We start from the raw sequence: 11,364 nt of genomic DNA, 5'->3' as shown, positions 1-11,364 counted from the left end.
CTAACCCTAACCCTAATTTTTTTTTTTTTTTTAACCCTAACCCTAACCCCTAACCCTAACCCTAACCCTAACCCTAACCCTAACCCTAACCCTAACCCTAACCCTAACCCTAACCCTAACCCTAACCCTAACCCTAACCCTAACCCTAACCCTAACCCTAACCCTAACCCTAACCCTAACCCTAACCCTAACCCTAACCCCTAACCCTAACCCTAACCCTAACCCTAACCCTAACCCTAACCCTAACCCTAACCCTAACCCTAACCCTAACCCTAACCCTAACCCTAACCTAACCCTAACCCTAACCCTAACCCTAACCCTAACCCTAACCCTAACCCTAACCCTAACCCTAACCCTAACCCTAACCCTAACCCTAACCCTAACCCTAACCCTAACCCTAACCCTAACCCTAACCCTAACCCTAACCCTAACCCTAACCCTAACCCTAACCCTAACCCTAACCCTAACCCTAACCCTAACCCTAACCCTAACCCTAACCCTAACCCTAACCTAACCCTAACCCTAACCCTAACCCTAACCCTAACCCTAACCCTAACCCTAACCCTAACCCTAACCCTAACCCTAACCCTAACCCTAACCCTAACCCTAACCCTAACCCTAACCCTAACCCTAACCCTAACCCTAACCCTAACCCTAACCCTAACCCTAACCCTAACCCTAACCCTAACCCTAACCCTAACCCTAACCCTAACCCTAACCCTAACCCTAACCCTAACCCTAACCCTAACCCTAACCCTAACCCTAACCCTAACCCTAACCCTAACCCTAACCCTAACCCTAACCCTAACCCTAACCCTAACCCTAACCCTAACCCTAACCCTAACCCTAACCCTAACCCTAACCCTAACCCTAACCCTAACCCTAACCCTAACCCTAACCCTAACCCTAACCCTAACCCTAACCCTAACCCTAACCCTAACCCTAACCCTAACCCTAACCCTAACCCTAACCCTAACCCTAACCCTAACCCTAACCCTAACCCTAACCCTAACCCTAACCTAACCCTAACCCTAACCCTAACCCTAACCCTAACCCTAACCCTAACCCTAACCCTAACCCTAACCCTAACCCTAACCCTAACCCTAACCCTAACCCTAACCCTAACCCTAACCCTAACCCTAACCCTAACCCTAACCCTAACCCTAACCCTAACCCTAACCCTAACCCTAACCCTAACCCTAACCCTAACCCTAACCCTAACCCTAACCCTAACCCTAACCCTAACCTAACCCTAACCCTAACCCTAACCCTAACCCTAACCCTAACCCTAACCCTAACCCTAACCCTAACCCTAACCCTAACCCTAACCCTAACCCTAACCCTAACCCTAACCCTAACCCTAACCCTAACCCTAACCCTAACCCTAACCCTAACCCTAACCCTAACCCTAACCCTAACCCTAACCCTAACCCTAACCCTAACCCTAACCCTAACCCTAACCCTAACCCTAACCCTAACCCTAACCCTAACCCTAACCCTAACCCTAACCCTAACCCTAACCCTAACCCTAACCCTAACCCTAACCCTAACCCTAACCCTAACCCTAACCCTAACCCTAACCCTAACCCTAACCCTAACCCTAACCCTAACCCTAACCCTAACCCTAACCCTAACCCTAACCCTAACCCTAACCCTAACCCTAACCCTAACCCTAACCCTAACCCTAACCCTAACCCTAACCCTAACCCTAACCCTAACCCTAACCCTAACCCTAACCCTAACCCTAACCCTAACCCTAACCCTAACCCTAACCCTAACCCTAACCCTAACCCTAACCCTAACCCTAACCCTAACCCTAACCCTAACCCTAACCCTAACCCTAACCCTAACCCTAACCCTAACCCTAACCCTAACCCTAACCCTAACCCTAACCCTAACCCTAACCCTAACCCTAACCCTAACCCTAACCCTAACCCTAACCCTAACCCTAACCCTAACCCTAACCCTAACCCTAACCCTAACCCTAACCCTAACCCTAACCCTAACCCTAACCCTAACCCTAACCCTAACCCTAACCCTAACCCTAACCCTAACCCTAACCCTAACCCTAACCCTAACCCTAACCCTAACCCTAACCCTAACCCTAACCCTAACCCTAACCCTAACCCTAACCCTAACCCTAACCCTAACCCTAACCCTAACCCTAACCCTAACCCTAACCCTAACCCTAACCCTAACCCTAACCCTAACCCTAACCCTAACCCTAACCCTAACCCTAACCCTAACCCTAACCCTAACCCTAACCCTAACCCTAACCCTAACCCTAACCCTAACCCTAACCCTAACCCTAACCCTAACCCTAACCCTAACCCTAACCCTAACCCTAACCCTAACCCTAACCCTAACCCTAACCCTAACCCTAACCCTAACCCTAACCCTAACCCTAACCCTAACCCTAACCCTAACCCTAACCCTAACCCTAACCCTAACCCTAACCCTAACCCTAACCCTAACCCTAACCCTAACCCTAACCCTAACCCTAACCCTAACCCTAACCCTAACCCTAACCCTAACCCTAACCCTAACCCTAACCCTAACCCTAACCCTAACCCTAACCCTAACCCTAACCCTAACCCTAACCCTAACCCTAACCCTAACCCTAACCCTAACCCTAACCCTAACCCTAACCCTAACCCTAACCCTAACCCTAACCCTAACCCTAACCCTAACCCTAACCCTAACCCTAACCCTAACCCTAACCCTAACCCTAACCCTAACCCTAACCCTAACCCTAACCCTAACCCTAACCCTAACCCTAACCCTAACCCTAACCCTAACCCTAACCCTAACCCTAACCCTAACCCTAACCCTAACCCTAACCCTAACCCTAACCCTAACCCTAACCCTAACCCTAACCCTAACCCTAACCCTAACCCTAACCCTAACCCTAACCCTAACCCTAACCCTAACCCTAACCCTAACCCTAACCCTAACCCTAACCCTAACCCTAACCCTAACCCTAACCCTAACCCTAACCCTAACCCTAACCCTAACCCTAACCCTAACCCTAACCCTAACCCTAACCCTAACCCTAACCCTAACCCTAACCCTAACCCTAACCCTAACCCTAACCCTAACCCTAACCCTAACCCTAACCCTAACCCTAACCCTAACCCTAACCCTAACCCTAACCCTAACCCTAACCCTAACCCTAACCCTAACCCTAACCCTAACCCTAACCCTAACCCTAACCCTAACCCTAACCCTAACCCTAACCCTAACCCTAACCCTAACCCTAACCCTAACCCTAACCCTAACCCTAACCCTAACCCTAACCCTAACCCTAACCCTAACCCTAACCCTAACCCTAACCCTAACCCTAACCCTAACCCTAACCCTAACCCTAACCCTAACCCTAACCCTAACCCTAACCCTAACCCTAACCCTAACCCTAACCCTAACCCTAACCCTAACCCTAACCCTAACCCTAACCCTAACCCTAACCCTAACCCTAACCCTAACCCTAACCCTAACCCTAACCCTAACCCTAACCCTAACCCTAACCCTAACCCTAACCCTAACCCTAACCCTAACCCTAACCCTAACCCTAACCCTAACCTAACCCTAACCCTAACCCTAACCCTAACCCTAACCCTAACCCTAACCCTAACCCTAACCCTAACCCTAACCCTAACCCTAACCCTAACCCTAACCCTAACCCTAACCCTAACCCTAACCCTAACCCTAACCCTAACCCTAACCCTAACCCTAACCCTAACCCTAACCCTAACCCTAACCCTAACCCTAACCCTAACCCTAACCCTAACCCTAACCCTAACCCTAACCCTAACCCTAACCCTAACCCTAACCCTAACCCTAACCCTAACCCTAACCCTAACCCTAACCCTAACCCTAACCCTAACCCTAACCCTAACCCTAACCCTAACCCTAACCCTAACCCTAACCCTAACCCTAACCCTAACCCTAACCCTAACCCTAACCCTAACCCTAACCCTAACCCTAACCCTAACCCTAACCCTAACCCTAACCCTAACCCTAACCCTAACCCTAACCCTAACCCTAACCCTAACCCTAACCCTAACCCTAACCCTAACCCTAACCCTAACCCTAACCCTAACCCTAACCCTAACCCTAACCCTAACCCTAACCCTAACCCTAACCCTAACCCTAACCCTAACCCTAACCCTAACCCTAACCCTAACCCTAACCCTAACCCTAACCCTAACCCTAACCCTAACCCTAACCCTAACCCTAACCCTAACCCTAACCCTAACCCTAACCCTAACCCTAACCCTAACCCTAACCCTAACCCTAACCCTAACCCTAACCCTAACCCTAACCCTAACCCTAACCCTAACCCTAACCCTAACCCTAACCCTAACCCTAACCCTAACCCTAACCCTAACCCTAACCCTAACCCTAACCCTAACCCTAACCCTAACCCTAACCCTAACCCTAACCCTAACCCTAACCCTAACCCTAACCCTAACCCTAACCCTAACCCTAACCCTAACCCTAACCCTAACCCTAACCCTAACCCTAACCCTAACCCTAACCCTAACCCTAACCCTAACCCTAACCCTAACCCTAACCCTAACCCTAACCCTAACCCTAACCCTAACCCTAACCCTAACCCTAACCCTAACCCTAACCCTAACCCTAACCCTAACCCTAACCCTAACCCTAACCCTAACCCTAACCCTAACCCTAACCCTAACCCTAACCCTAACCCTAACCCTAACCCTAACCCTAACCCTAACCCTAACCCTAACCCTAACCCTAACCCTAACCCTAACCCTAACCCTAACCCTAACCCTAACCCTAACCCTAACCCTAACCCTAACCCTAACCCTAACCCTAACCCTAACCCTAACCCTAACCCTAACCCTAACCCTAACCCTAACCCTAACCCTAACCCTAACCCTAACCCTAACCCTAACCCTAACCCTAACCCTAACCCTAACCCTAACCCTAACCCTAACCCTAACCCTAACCCTAACCCTAACCCTAACCCTAACCCTAACCCTAACCCTAACCCTAACCCTAACCCTAACCCTAACCCTAACCCTAACCCTAACCCTAACCCTAACCCTAACCCTAACCCTAACCCTAACCCTAACCCTAACCCTAACCCTAACCCTAACCCTAACCCTAACCCTAACCCTAACCCTAACCCTAACCCTAACCCTAACCCTAACCCTAACCCTAACCCTAACCCTAACCCTAACCCTAACCCTAACCCTAACCCTAACCCTAACCCTAACCCTAACCCTAACCCTAACCCTAACCCTAACCCTAACCCTAACCCTAACCCTAACCCTAACCCTAACCCTAACCCTAACCCTAACCCTAACCCTAACCCTAACCCTAACCCTAACCCTAACCCTAACCCTAACCCTAACCCTAACCCTAACCCTAACCCTAACCCTAACCCTAACCCTAACCCTAACCCTAACCCTAACCCTAACCCTAACCCTAACCCTAACCCTAACCCTAACCCTAACCCTAACCCTAACCCTAACCCTAACCCTAACCCTAACCCTAACCCTAACCCTAACCCTAACCCTAACCCTAACCCTAACCCTAACCCTAACCCTAACCCTAACCCTAACCCTAACCCTAACCCTAACCCTAACCCTAACCCTAACCCTAACCCTAACCCTAACCCTAACCCTAACCCTAACCCTAACCCTAACCCTAACCCTAACCCTAACCCTAACCCTAACCCTAACCCTAACCCTAACCCTAACCCTAACCCTAACCCTAACCCTAACCCTAACCCTAACCCTAACCCTAACCCTAACCCTAACCCTAACCCTAACCCTAACCCTAACCCTAACCCTAACCCTAACCCTAACCCTAACCCTAACCCTAACCCTAACCCTAACCCTAACCCTAACCCTAACCCTAACCCTAACCCTAACCCTAACCCTAACCCTAACCCTAACCCTAACCCTAACCCTAACCCTAACCCTAACCCTAACCCTAACCCTAACCCTAACCCTAACCCTAACCCTAACCCTAACCCTAACCCTAACCCTAACCCTAACCCTAACCCTAACCCTAACCCTAACCCTAACCCTAACCCTAACCCTAACCCTAACCCTAACCCTAACCCTAACCCTAACCCTAACCCTAACCCTAACCCTAACCCTAACCCTAACCCTAACCCTAACCCTAACCCTAACCCTAACCCTAACCCTAACCCTAACCCTAACCCTAACCCTAACCCTAACCCTAACCCTAACCCTAACCCTAACCCTAACCCTAACCCTAACCCTAACCCTAACCCTAACCCTAACCCTAACCCTAACCCTAACCCTAACCCTAACCCTAACCCTAACCCTAACCCTAACCCTAACCCTAACCCTAACCCTAACCCTAACCCTAACCCTAACCCTAACCCTAACCCTAACCCTAACCCTAACCCTAACCCTAACCCTAACCCTAACCCTAACCCTAACCCTAACCCTAACCCTAACCCTAACCCTAACCCTAACCCTAACCCTAACCCTAACCCTAACCCTAACCCTAACCCTAACCCTAACCCTAACCCTAACCCTAACCCTAACCCTAACCCTAACCCTAACCCTAACCCTAACCCTAACCCTAACCCTAACCCTAACCCTAACCCTAACCCTAACCCTAACCCTAACCCTAACCCTAACCCTAACCCTAACCCTAACCCTAACCCTAACCCTAACCCTAACCCTAACCCTAACCCTAACCCTAACCCTAACCCTAACCCTAACCCTAACCCTAACCCTAACCCTAACCCTAACCCTAACCCTAACCCTAACCCTAACCCTAACCCTAACCCTAACCCTAACCCTAACCCTAACCCTAACCCTAACCCTAACCCTAACCCTAACCCTAACCCTAACCCTAACCCTAACCCTAACCCTAACCCTAACCCTAACCCTAACCCTAACCCTAACCCTAACCCTAACCCTAACCCTAACCCTAACCCTAACCCTAACCCTAACCCTAACCCTAACCCTAACCCTAACCCTAACCCTAACCCTAACCCTAACCCTAACCCTAACCCTAACCCTAACCCTAACCCTAACCCTAACCCTAACCCTAACCCTAACCCTAACCCTAACCCTAACCCTAACCCTAACCCTAACCCTAACCCTAACCCTAACCCTAACCCTAACCCTAACCCTAACCCTAACCCTAACCCTAACCCTAACCCTAACCCTAACCCTAACCCTAACCCTAACCCTAACCCTAACCCTAACCCTAACCTAACCCTAACCCTAACCCTAACCCTAACCCTAACCCTAACCCTAACCCTAACCCTAACCCTAACCCTAACCCTAACCCTAACCCTAACCCTAACCCTAACCCTAACCCTAACCCTAACCCTAACCCTAACCCTAACCCTAACCCTAACCCTAACCCTAACCCTAACCCTAACCCTAACCCTAACCCTAACCCTAACCCTAACCCTAACCCTAACCCTAACCCTAACCCTAACCCTAACCCTAACCCTAACCCTAACCCTAACCCTAACCCTAACCCTAACCCTAACCCTAACCCTAACCCTAACCCTAACCCTAACCCTAACCCTAACCCTAACCCTAACCCTAACCCTAACCCTAACCCTAACCCTAACCCTAACCCTAACCCTAACCCTAACCCTAACCCTAACCCTAACCCTAACCCTAACCCTAACCCTAACCCTAACCCTAACCCTAACCCTAACCCTAACCCTAACCCTAACCCTAACCCTAACCCTAACCCTAACCCTAACCCTAACCCTAACCCTAACCCTAACCCTAACCCTAACCCTAACCCTAACCCTAACCCTAACCCTAACCCTAACCCTAACCCTAACCCTAACCCTAACCCTAACCCTAACCCTAACCCTAACCCTAACCCTAACCCTAACCCTAACCCTAACCCTAACCCTAACCCTAACCCTAACCCTAACCCTAACCCTAACCCTAACCCTAACCCTAACCCTAACCCTAACCCTAACCCTAACCCTAACCCTAACCCTAACCCTAACCCTAACCCTAACCCTAACCCTAACCCTAACCCTAACCCTAACCCTAACCCTAACCCTAACCCTAACCCTAACCCTAACCCTAACCCTAACCCTAACCCTAACCCTAACCCTAACCCTAACCCTAACCCTAACCCTAACCCTAACCCTAACCCTAACCCTAACCCTAACCCTAACCCTAACCCTAACCCTAACCCTAACCCTAACCCTAACCCTAACCCTAACCCTAACCCTAACCCTAACCCTAACCCTAACCCTAACCCTAACCCTAACCCTAACCCTAACCCTAACCCTAACCCTAACCCTAACCCTAACCCTAACCCTAACCCTAACCCTAACCCTAACCCTAACCCTAACCCTAACCCTAACCCTAACCCTAACCCTAACCCTAACCCTAACCCTAACCCTAACCCTAACCCTAACCCTAACCCTAACCCTAACCCTAACCCTAACCCTAACCCTAACCCTAACCCTAACCCTAACCCTAACCCTAACCCTAACCCTAACCCTAACCCTAACCCTAACCCTAACCCTAACCCTAACCCTAACCCTAACCCTAACCCTAACCCTAACCCTAACCCTAACCCTAACCCTAACCCTAACCCTAACCCTAACCCTAACCCTAACCCTAACCCTAACCCTAACCCTAACCCTAACCCTAACCCTAACCCTAACCCTAACCCTAACCCTAACCCTAACCCTAACCCTAACCCTAACCCTAACCCTAACCCTAACCCTAACCCTAACCCTAACCCTAACCCTAACCCTAACCCTAACCCTAACCCTAACCCTAACCCTAACCCTAACCCTAACCCTAACCCTAACCCTAACCCTAACCCTAACCCTAACCCTAACCCTAACCCTAACCCTAACCCTAACCCTAACCCTAACCCTAACCCTAACCCTAACCCTAACCCTAACCCTAACCCTAACCCTAACCCTAACCCTAACCCTAACCCTAACCCTAACCCTAACCCTAACCCTAACCCTAACCCTAACCCTAACCCTAACCCTAACCCTAACCCTAACCCTAACCCTAACCCTAACCCTAACCCTAACCCTAACCCTAACCCTAACCCTAACCCTAACCCTAACCCTAACCCTAACCCTAACCCTAACCCTAACCCTAACCCTAACCCTAACCCTAACCCTAACCCTAACCCTAACCCTAACCCTAACCCTAACCCTAACCCTAACCCTAACCCTAACCCTAACCCTAACCCTAACCCTAACCCTAACCCTAACCCTAACCCTAACCCTAACCCTAACCCTAACCCTAACCCTAACCCTAACCCTAACCCTAACCCTAACCCTAACCCTAACCCTAACCCTAACCCTAACCCTAACCCTAACCCTAACCCTAACCCTAACCCTAACCCTAACCCTAACCCTAACCCTAACCCTAACCCTAACCCTAACCCTAACCCTAACCCTAACCCTAACCCTAACCCTAACCCTAACCCTAACCCTAACCCTAACCCTAACCCTAACCCTAACCCTAACCCTAACCCTAACCCTAACCCTAACCCTAACCCTAACCCTAACCCTAACCCTAACCCTAACCCTAACCCTAACCCTAACCCTAACCCTAACCCTAACCCTAACCCTAACCCTAACCCTAACCCTAACCCTAACCCTAACCCTAACCCTAACCCTAACCCTAACCCTAACCCTAACCCTAACCCTAACCCTAACCCTAACCCTAACCCTAACCCTAACCCTAACCCTAACCCTAACCCTAACCCTAACCCTAACCCTAACCCTAACCCTAACCCTAACCCTAACCCTAACCCTAACCCTAACCCTAACCCTAACCCTAACCCTAACCCTAACCCTAACCCTAACCCTAACCCTAACCCTAACCCTAACCCTAACCCTAACCCTAACCCTAACCCTAACCCTAACCCTAACCCTAACCCTAACCCTAACCCTAACCCTAACCCTAACCCTAACCCTAACCCTAACCCTAACCCTAACCCTAACCCTAACCCTAACCCTAACCCTAACCCTAACCCTAACCCTAACCCTAACCCTAACCCTAACCCTAACCCTAACCCTAACCCTAACCCTAACCCTAACCCTAACCCTAACCCTAACCCTAACCCTAACCCTAACCCTAACCCTAACCCTAACCCTAACCCTAACCCTAACCCTAACCCTAACCCTAACCCTAACCCTAACCCTAACCCTAACCCTAACCCTAACCCTAACCCTAACCCTAACCCTAACCCTAACCCTAACCCTAACCCTAACCCTAACCCTAACCCTAACCCTAACCCTAACCCTAACCCTAACCCTAACCCTAACCCTAACCCTAACCCTAACCCTAACCCTAACCCTAACCCTAACCCTAACCCTAACCCTAACCCTAACCCTAACCCTAACCCTAACCCTAACCCTAACCCTAACCCTAACCCTAACCCTAACCCTAACCCTAACCCTAACCCTAACCCTAACCCTAACCCTAACCCTAACCCTAACCCTAACCCTAACCCTAACCCTAACCCTAACCCTAACCCTAACCCTAACCCTAACCCTAACCCTAACCCTAACCCTAACCCTAACCCTAACCCTAACCCTAACCCTAACCCTAACCCTAACCCTAACCCTAACCCTAACCCTAACCCTAACCCTAACCCTAACCCTAACCCTAACCCTAACCCTAACCCTAACCCTAACCCTAACCCTAACCCTAACCCTAACCCTAACCCTAACCCTAACCCTAACCCTAACCCTAACCCTAACCCTAACCCTAACCCTAACCCTAACCCTAACCCTAACCCTAACCCTAACCCTAACCCTAACCCTAACCCTAACCCTAACCCTAACCCTAACCCTAACCCTAACCCTAACCCTAACCCTAACCCTAACCCTAACCCTAACCCTAACCCTAACCCCCTAACCCTAACCCTAACCCTAACCCTAACCCTAACCCTAACCCTAACCCTAACCCTAACCCTAACCCTAACCCTAACCCTAACCCTAACCCTAACCCTAACCCTAACCCTAACCCTAACCCTAACCCTAACCCTAACCCTAACCCTAACCCTAACCCTAACCCTAACCCTAACCCTAACCCTAACCCTAACCCTAACCCTAACCCTAACCCTAACCCTAACCCTAACCCTAACCCTAACCCTAACCCTAACCCTAACCCTAACCCTAACCCTAACCCTAACCCTAACCCTAACCCTAACCCTAACCCTAACCCTAACCCTAACCCTAACCCTAACCCTAACCCTAACCCTAACCCTAACCCTAACCCTAACCCTAACCCTAACCCTAACCCTAACCCTAACCCTAACCCTAACCCTAACCCTAACCCTAACCCTAACCCTAACCCTAACCCTAACCCTAACCCTAACCCT

The sequence above is a fragment of the Pan paniscus genome, chromosome 8 (genome assembly GCF_029289425.2).
Source record: "Pan paniscus chromosome 8, NHGRI_mPanPan1-v2.0_pri, whole genome shotgun sequence".
In the NCBI taxonomy this organism is placed as follows: Eukaryota; Metazoa; Chordata; class Mammalia; order Primates; family Hominidae; genus Pan; species Pan paniscus.
This window is presented reverse-complemented; position numbering follows the sequence as displayed.